The sequence below is a fragment of the Mercenaria mercenaria genome, chromosome 16 (assembly GCF_021730395.1).
Source record: "Mercenaria mercenaria strain notata chromosome 16, MADL_Memer_1, whole genome shotgun sequence".
In the NCBI taxonomy this organism is placed as follows: domain Eukaryota; kingdom Metazoa; phylum Mollusca; class Bivalvia; order Venerida; family Veneridae; genus Mercenaria; species Mercenaria mercenaria.
This window is the reverse complement of record NC_069376.1, coordinates 40,045,656-40,055,795: the sequence shown is the minus strand read 5'-3', so window position 1 is coordinate 40,055,795 and position 10,140 is coordinate 40,045,656.

The following is a 10,140-nucleotide window of genomic DNA, read 5'->3' as shown; positions in this document are numbered from 1 at the left end:
CGTATGGTTTGTTTTTCCGTATAGGTTTAGCGTTTTGGTTAGGGGCGTTTTTATGGTAAATTTGCCTGTTTGCTTAAGAATAGCTTAATTTTATTAATTATGCAGCAAAACATACAGAAAAATAACCGTTGGTCTTTATGGTATCTACCGTTTGGTTGATCCCTTTTCCGTAAAGGTTGATGTCTACCGTATAGGTTAAATAAGCCAAACGTCCAGTAAAGACTTTGGGGAAAAAAATTTGCCCTGTTTGTCTTCAGTTTTTAAATTTTCAAATTTCATTGGGAAAAACGTTTTTAACATAGGGGAAAAATACCTTTGTACCGTATTAAAGACATCCCCGTATGGGTTGATATCTTCCGTATGGTTTTTTGGGTTTTTATGCGTTAGGGGATGTTTTTATGGTAAAATTTTTGCGCGTTTTTTAAGAAAAACTAATTTTTAAAAACTTATGCAGCAAACATAGCAGAAAAAAAAACAGTGTGGTCTTTTGGTTTTCTCCGTTTTGGTTTGATCCCTCCGATGGTTGATGTTCCGTTGGCTGAAAAGCCAAAAACAGTCAGATAGACTTTGGGGAAAAATATTTGCGCTGTTTGTCTTCATTTTAAACTGAACTATCTTAATTATGTAGGAAAACTTTTTTTTAAAATAGTGAAAAAAAAAATTAGTACCGTATTTATGCATTTAAACGTTTGGTTGTTTAATTCTGTATGGGTTGATATGCGTTTTTGCATCTAGGGATGTTTTTTGGGTCAAAAATTTTTCGCGTTTGTCTTCGATATCTTAATTTCTTTAATTATGCGCAAAACATAGCAGGAAAAAAAAAAAAAATTGTGTGGTTTTTTTGGTTATCTCCGTATAGGTTGATCCCTCCGAAGGTTGATGTTCCGTTTGGTTGATTCCCCTTAACAGTCCAGGTGAAGGAAAATTTTTAAAATTAAGCGAAAAAAAAAATTGTCCGTTTATAGCACATTGTTGGTTATATCTTCGGTATGGGTTGATATGCGTTTTTAAACGTCAGAAAAATGATCCCTCCGAAGGGTTGTGTCTACGTTAGGTTGATAACCCATAACCACGTCGAGGAGACTTTAGGGGAAAAGTTTGGTGTTTGTCTTCTTTTAAAACGACCATCTTATTTATGTGGGAAAAAACGTTTTTTAATAAAAAAAATTTTGTCACTATTTTTTGCCCCTTTTACCGTTGGTTGATATTTTTCCGTTGGGTTTGAACGCGTTTTTTTAAAGTTAGGGTGCATTTTTTTGGGGAAATTTACGTGTTTTTTTTCCAAGAAAAAAATGAATTCTTAACTTTTGAGAAAACAATTAAATTTGCAAGAAAAAATTTTAAAATTACAGTTGTATTCCCTATCTGCCGCAAGGTTGATATTTTTAAGTATGGTTGATACGCCAAACAACTTCGTGAGGTTTTTTAGAAAATTTTTGGTTCTTTGATTTCAGTTGAACTAAATATAACTTTTTTTTTACCAAAAGGCTTGGAAAAGTCAAAAAATAAATAGTATAGCTCTGTGATTTCCCTTTTAGGTTATATTGCGTTTTGGTTGATCGCCATAAAACGTCAAGATGAAGACTTAAATTCCCAAACTTCCGCTTTTTTGCCTTTGTATGACTGAAATTTCCTAATTTATTTTGCAAAAAATTTCGTCAAAGCAGAAAATTTTTAGTACGTCTTTTTTTGCTATTACCGCTTAGGTTGATACGTTTGATACGTCTTATGAAAAAAATTTTACCCCAATTGTGTGTTTGGCTTCCTTTTTTGACAAAATATTTATTGTGAAGGAAAAATTTTTTTTTAAACATAGTAGAAAATTCCCCAGTAAATTTTGTTTTTTTATCTGTATAGGTTGTATTTACCGTTGATTGATTCTGCCGTTAGGTTGATACGCGTAAACGCCAGATGAAGACTTTAGTGGCAAAATGGCCTTGTCTTAGTATGAAAAAAACTGTCTTAATTTTTTTGGGCCCCAAAAAAACGTTTTTTTATAGCAAAAAAGTAATTAGTTTGTTTTTTAGCCATCTACCTTTTGGGTTTGATACCTCCGTATGGGCTGATAACAAAAAAATTCCAGGCGAAGCTCTTATACCCAAATTTGCGTGTTTAACCAGTTAACTAAAAGTCTATTTTTGCGGAAAAATTTTTTTAAAACATGCAGAAAATAATAGTTTAATCAACGTTTTTTTGTTTCTTTTGATAGGGTTAGCCATAAAAACTTTTGTGAAGCCTTTTTTGAAAAAAAAAATTTTATTCGTTTTGTACTTAATTTAAGCATCAAAAGTTTTTAATTGCGAAAAAAGCGCTAAGTTGAACAGCCCGGTAGCAAAATTAAGCGGATACGCATTGCCCTCCACTAAAGCCTTTAATGGCAAAATGTGCGTTCCGTCATTAAATTGCTAAATGCGTGTTTGAAGCGATTTTAAATGTCTAGACGATAATGAATTAAAATGCAAATTTTTAAGACTCGGATTTTTGTCCATGTCTTTTTTCGGCGGGACACCTTTAAAACTTAATTTATAGGTCTCAATTCTATCTCATATTTTGCCAAACAGCGATGAAAAAACTTTTATGTGAAAAACCATAGCAACCGTTACATTGTATTAACTCGCTTTCCAAGAATGGGAGTTCTCCCCCCTGGCGGGGGCTTGGAGGATTTCATGAAAGTTGTAAATTGTTAAAAGATTGGTTTCATAGATAATGTACTGTTGTATATATAAAATATTACTTCAAACTTGGAAAAAATTTTTTTTTCAACGCTTCCCCGTAAGCGAGACTTTTTGCTGGAAAAATATTTTGCTGAATTATGGTTTGATTTTGGGTTTTTAAAAAAGACTTTGTTCTGTCACATTGGCTTTGAAACTTTCAACATTGTTTTTTGTTTGTAATGTTGCAAGAAGTTTTAATTTAAGTGTTTGGCTGAATTATGGCTTTTTTGGACTTGGAAATTGGTTCGTTTTTGTTTTAAGTCCTTTTAAAAAAAAATGTTTTGCATACAGCTTTGGACTTTGGCCACTTGTTACTTTATATTCTCGTATTTGGGCAAAAAACTAAAAAACTGGGGTCAATGGAATTTGTCTATTTATGGCTTTTTATTTGTTGATTTTAATAATAAGTTAAAAATTGCCATATAGTGGAGATTTAAAGTTTCATATTAGTTTCCCCTTGTTTCTTCTTTTCGCGATATTTTTATTGCATATTTTGTGTAAATTTTTTTCGAATAATTTTGAGCCGCTGTAAGGGGAAGCCTTGATAAAACCTGCTTAAAGTTTCCCCAAAGGGATTGTGGTTGATGGATTTGTATTGTGTGAAAGTGATGTTTTAAAAAGGTGGGAAGTTGGGAGTAAAAGCGTTGCAGCATTACTCAGTTTAAATGTTCTTGTCCTTCAGGAAACATTTGCTGTTGGGTTTTTAACCGTGTTGTTTACAGTGCGGGTCGGTTATTTTAATTAAATTTTTTTCGTATTTTACAGCAAATTTAACATTTTGAAAGAATGAAATTTTCAAAGGAACAATAAAGCTGAAAAAATTTTCAAAGGGGATTAGTTGGAATATGACATTACAAACAATATTAAGGTGGTTAAGTAATAGCTTGGGACCAACCCGGGGGTTTTCTGGCTATGGCGTAGTAACATATTTTATTTTTTTACGCGTAACAATTTTTAGTTTTTGTTATACATATGTAGCAAGATGCCGGGATGGTTTTCCCCGGAAATCGGTTCGCATGTTCATTTTCTTATAAGGGCACGTTAAAGACCCGTATCTTTCGCAAAGAGTTAGCTAAGTTGCCGGCGTTGTTTTTTCTCTCTGTCTTGTCTGTTGGGGGGCTTTTTCTCACTTGTTGTCCCTTGATAAGTCCACTGTGATGTATTGTCGGGTGAATTTCGCAAGCGCCCTTTTAACGTGTTATCATGAAAAGGGGCCCTGTAAAATTGGTTAAAATAATATAAACGAAAACAAAAAATGTTTTGTTATAAGTAAAACGCAACGTTTGGGTATGCTTGAACTTTTTTAGTGTTTTTGTTTTTTTTTTGAAAAAGATATATTTATTGGATTTTAAAAATACCAAGGGGTTTTAATTCCCCTGCGGAAAAAAATTTTGTGAAGGGTGTATAATACGCACCCCCCTGGGCCTTTTTTGTGTTTGGTATATGAAAACTGGTTCTGCTTTTAAAAGTATTATTTTAGTCTAAAAAAAAAATATTTTATGTAAGCGCTTTTTTTGCCCCAAAGTACGCGAAAAGTTTTAGTCGATGTGTGAAAGCGTGTGCTATTCTGACAAAAGTTAAATAGGTAAGTAATAGTCCCCCGATTTTTTTAGGAATGAGTACTGTAGTGTCTAGGGTTTTATGCGTGCCTAATAATTAAATTATTGTGTGTAAATGTAAGAAAATCGCAGTTTTCGTGTTAAAATTGTGACCTCTTTTTCGGACGCCGTATTAGTTGGGGGGAGTTAATTTGTTGCGTAAATTCTAGCTTAAAATGCCCCTTTGGTCATTTTGCGGGGGAAATTTTTTTAAAAAAAAAACCCTGTGTTGAGAGATATCGTTCACGTGCTGTTTTAAAATCTTTTTATTGCCGCAGTGCCTTTCGTGGCTGAGCAAAAAAAGATTGGCCCAAAACGGTTTTAACGTCCAGTTATAAAACAACGGACACACCGGCCTTTCTGGAAATTTAATGCGTTTTGGATTTAAAATTTTTTTTATTAGTCTTTCTGTTTCAAATTGGCATTTCATTTTTATATTGTTTAATATTGAAACCAACCAATCCTCAGCGCTTGTTTTTGGTTTGTTTTAAAATTTTTAAAAAAGGTGTTAAAATAAAATTTTGATTCGCAGGGGATAAAATATTTTGGTTTATCCCTTTTTCGCTTTTGGAAATTTTTTATTTAGTTTCTTTTTCTTTTTGGGTTTTACGGGGGTTTTAGAGGCGGGGTTTTTAAAAGGCTTTAATAAAAAATTGATTTTAGTGTTTTTAGAACAATAAAATAATTTTTTTAAAATTTTATTTAATTTAAAAAATTTTTGCCCGTTAAGTTTGCTACAGCCCCATTTATAAAAATCTACTTAAATAACAAAAAAAAAAAAAAAATTGAATGTGAGAATAAGGGCATCATTTGAACTTGTACTATTTGTGTGAAAAGGTATTCAGAATTAAAAACCTCTGTCTTTTTTTAAAAATGTTTTTTATATATTTATATTAACTTTTCGTCGGGTTTTTGGTTTTGGGGCCGAATGGGTTTCCCCCCACCGTTTTTGGGTTTAAAAAAACCCTTTTGGATGTAGAATTCTTTTGGGACTCGTTCAATCAGCTGGTTCAACCAGGTGCCGCTTTTGCCTAAATCAATATCTCGTTGACCCGAGATTTTTTACACCCGTTAAAATTGGAATGTGTCGCTTACCCAAAATTTTATCGGGGAATAAAACTCAATAAATAAAAAAATAAATAAAAAAAAATATTTAATTTAATAATTAATTAATTAAAATTTTTTAATTAATTAAATTTATTAATAAAAAAAATTAATTAATTAATACTTGAAACTGTTAGTCAAAGTAATATTCAATTTTTCGGCAATTTAAAATTTTTTGTTTTTTTTAAAATTTTTAAAAACTTAAATTTCTTTTTATTTTTAAAAAAAAGCTACTTTTCCAAAAAAATTTTTTAATAGCTGAGCATTGCCCAAGGGAAAGTCTAACAAAATTAGAAAAATTTTTTATGTTGTAATAAACGGTGGACGAAGTCAACATTTGGCCGTTTAGACCTTTAGTTTTGGATGAGTACTATATGTGAAAAACAAAATTTTTTTAAATTTTTGCGTTTTGTGTGTGTGGGGGTGTGTGTGTGTGTGTGTGTGGGGGTGTGTGTGTGTGTGTGTGTTGGGGTTGGGTTTTTTAAAGTCTTTTTCAGCAATTTTTCAGCATTTAACGACGGGTTACTTGAAACGGGCACAATGCCAAACTTTTTAGGCTGCCTCCTGGATTTTTACGCCGTTCCCGGGCAGATCCCCCCCGTCACTTATAAAGACACCGGGTGGGCCGTCCTAAAATTCCCCTTTAAGTGAGCGCTAAAGGGGGAAGTGCTAGTATCTTTTTTACGTCTTTGGTATGCGCGGCCGGGGTCGAACCCCCGCCTCGCACTCAAGCGGACGCTCTAACCCCAGGCTACCGAGGCGGTTTTTTAATGTTGTTTTTTTCGAAAACGGTCAAAAATGATCAAAATTTTTTTTTCATTTTCTTTTGTATGTGCGTGAGATCGAATCCTTTTATTTTTTATAATCGCAAGTTGGTCCGGCAAGCATTCCGGGTTTGTTTTCTATTTTCTTTGGTGGGTATTTTGTTTCAGCGTGCGGAACGTGCCGAGCTTGTACAATGGGTTGTACGATCCTCCTGTGAAGTTTGTCGAAATCTGGCGCAAATTGACCTTGGAAGCCGGAATATTTTTCCCCCTTTAGCTCTTTCGGACAATTTGTGCGCGAAAACGGTTATGTCGGGATATGCACATCGTTTGGGTTTTAATCACTCCCGTGAGTTTCGTCAAAATCCAGGGCCAGCGTTTGACCTGTGAAAGCCCCGACAAATTAATGGGGGAGGGCGAACAACAGACCCGTCAGTCAGAAGCAGACAGGGCGGGAAGCTACATTTAATTTGAATAGGGGGTCCTGCAGGAGCTGGCGGAAAAAGGGACATAGGTGATATTTGGTTGTGAGGGGGTCTGATAAATTCGGTAGAATGGGGCTTTTGGGTATTTTTGGCTGGTTTTTTAAAACAAAAAAAGTTATTGATAATTAGCAAACTGATGTGAAAGCCACCTTTTCTGTGGTTTTTTTGATAAATAGCTGTGTTTTTTATATTGTCACTAAAAAACTCAATGCAAAAGGAGAGTGCTCAGGCCACCAAAAGGACCATTACTTTAACAATTATGGTGGTGATTCGGAATTCGTTTGTCTTTTCGCGGGGCGAAAAAGCCGACAAATTTTCGCGAAAACTCTCGTTTTTTTTTTTTTTTTTTAAAGGGCGCCCCACGCATTTTATTCCGGTTTTCGTGTTTTGGCGGACAAAATTTTTTCGTGTCGGTCCCTTTATTTGTGTTTTTCGCCCTGCCGACACGAAAAAAAAACACGACAAATACTATTTGTCAAGTTTGTGTTGTTGGTTTTCGCCCGGCCGAACGCAACCGAAACCGAAAATACATTATTTGTCGGTTTTTTGTGTTGTTTTTTTTTCGCCCTTTCCCCAAAACGAAAAAACTAAAAAGACAAAATGTTATGTGCAGTCCCCCCCTGACCGCAATACGAAAAAAAACCCAAAAATTTTTTTTGACACTCATATAAAAAAATTGAGTTTTCCCAAGCCGTGGCAAAGGTTTTGAAAATTTTTCTTCTATTCGATCGAAAAAACGCAAATTTTTTCTAAAAAAAACCTTCATCTAAAATTGTTTTGGCGTTCAACCTAACGGTAGTATCAACCTGTGCGGGAGAAGGCAAATACGACTGTATTTAACTTTTTTTCTTGAAAGTTTTTAAATTTTTTTGCTGCATAAAATTAAAAAATTAAAAATTTTTAAGACAAAAAAGCGCGAATTGACCCAAAATGATCTTTAGGTTTAAAGCGTTTCAACCTTTTCGGAAGTTTCAACCTATCGTAGAGGCTATTAATCGGTATAGTTTTTTTTTGCTTGTTTGAAACGTTTTTTTAAAGAATTTGATAGTTCTTTCCCGAAGACAAAACAGCGCTTTTTTCCATTGGTCTTTATCTGGACGTGTTGGCTTATCAAACCCATACGGTAGACTCAACCCCTTTTCGGAGGATAACCATAGGTAGATATGCCATAAAGACCACATAGTTTTTTTTTCTGCTATTTTTTTTGCTTTCATAGTTAAGAAATTAAGATTTCTTCAGCAAACACGCGAAATTTTACACAAATGGGATCCCCTTTGACGTTTAATGCTATCAACCCATACGGAAGTTTTCAAAACCCATCGGTAGATGTGCATAAAAACAGTTTCTGTTATTTTTTGCTTTTTTTTGAAAGTTTTTTTTAATGATTAGTTTTCAGTTTTTCTAAGGAAAAACGGTAAATTTTTTTCCCCTAAAATTTCATTGGACGTGTTATGGTTATCAACCCAAGTGCTCAACCTTTCGGTAGCATCAAAATTAGGGTTATGCCTTAAAAAACCACCTATTATTTTTCTGCTATGTTTTTTCTGCAATAATACGAATTTAAGTTATTTTTTAAAAACAAAACCCGTGCAAATTTGACCATAAAATGCTTTCCCCAGGGGCATAATCGCATATCAAAAATATACGGAAGATATCACTATAGGTAATGTGCTATTAATTTCTTTTACTAGTTATTTTTCTGCTTGTTTAAAACGTTTTCCTCTGCATTAAGATAGATCAGTTAAAATGAAGAAAAAAGCGCAAATTTTTCACTAAAGTTTCTCTGGACGTGTTAGGTTATTTAACCTATACGGTGACTCAACCTTTTTTTCGGTAGGCATAACCTTCGGTAATATCCCAAAAACCAACTGTTTTTTTTTCTGCTTGTTTTTGCGCATAAGTTATGAAAATTTAAATTTTATTTAAAACAAAACAGCGCAAAATTTTACCAAAAAAATGTCCTCTAGACGATAATCGCATATCAAACTTACGGGAAAATTAAAACCCATGGTTGAAGTCTATAAATCGGGACTATTATTTTTTTTGCTAGCTTGAAACGTTTTTTACTGATTAGATAGTTTAGTTAATGAAGACAAAAGGCAAATTTTTTCCACTAAAAGTCTTCCCCTTTGGGCGTGTATGGTTTTCAACCTTTGGTGACATCAACCTTTACGGTAGGGAAACAACTATAAGGTAGATATGCCCTAAAGCCACCTGTTATTTTTCTGTATGTTTTGCTGCATAAAATTAAGAAATTAATTTTTTTTTTAAAACAAAAAACGCGATTGCCAAAAATGCTCCCCTAGAGCAAAATGCATATCAACTATACGGAATATAAAACCCATGGTAGTTTTGCTTAAAACGGATAGTTTTTTTCTGCTTTGTTTAACGTTTTCCTACTTTAATTAAGAAATTTAGTTAAACTGAAAACAAAACGCGCAATTTTTTTCACTAAAATCTTCTTAGACTGTTTTGGCTTTTTAAACCTATACGGTAGGCATCAAACCTTTACGGTAGTATGCCATAAGCCCAAAAGGTTATTTTTCTTCAAAGATTTGCTGCATAGTTAAAAATTAAGTTATTTTAGACAAACAGCGCAAATTGACTTAAAATGATCCCCTGAGCATAACGCATATCAACCTATACGGCAGTATCAACTTATACGGTAGGTATCAAAATTACGGTAGATATGCGTAAATTTTCTATACTATTTTTTTTTTGCTATGTACGAAATGTTTTGCTACTAATTAGATATTTCGTTAAAGAAAGGCAAAAAGCGAAGGGTTTTGGGTACTGTGTCTTTTCTTTACGTTTTATGGGTTAACCCATAAGGCAGATATTCAACCTATACGGTAGTATGCCTGTTTCTGATTTTTTTCATGTTACAAAAGTTTTGGACTAAAATTATATATTTAAATTAAACTGAAATCAAAGAGCTAAATTTTGTATTTAAAATTTCCTTGAAGTTTTATGGGTTAAACTTACGGTACTATCCCGTCGGAGAAGGCATAATGATGAAAATATTTTTTTGCATTTTTTTAATTGTTTTTCTGCTTAAGTTAAGATATTTAAATTATACTTAAGTCAAACGCTCAAATTTTACTATAAAAGGCATCCCCTAGACGTATAATCGCGTATTTAACCCATCGGAGATATCAGTTTATAGGTAGGTATCAACCCCTCGGTGTTTTGCTGTAAAGGCTATTTCTTTTTTATTTTTCTGCAGTCGAAATGTTTTGCTCATAAATTAAGATATTTCTTAAACGAAAAAGGGAAACAGCGGAAGTTTTTGGGTCTGTAGTCTTCATCTTGAGTATTAGGGTATAACCTATTAAAGGGAGTTTCAACCCAGCGGTTGATATGCCCGTTAGTTTTTTTCTGTTTTACAACGTTTTGGTACATAAATTTATATTTTTCGTTTAAATGAAATCAAAAAGGCGGAATTTTGCTAACAGTTTTCATCTGAACGTTTTAT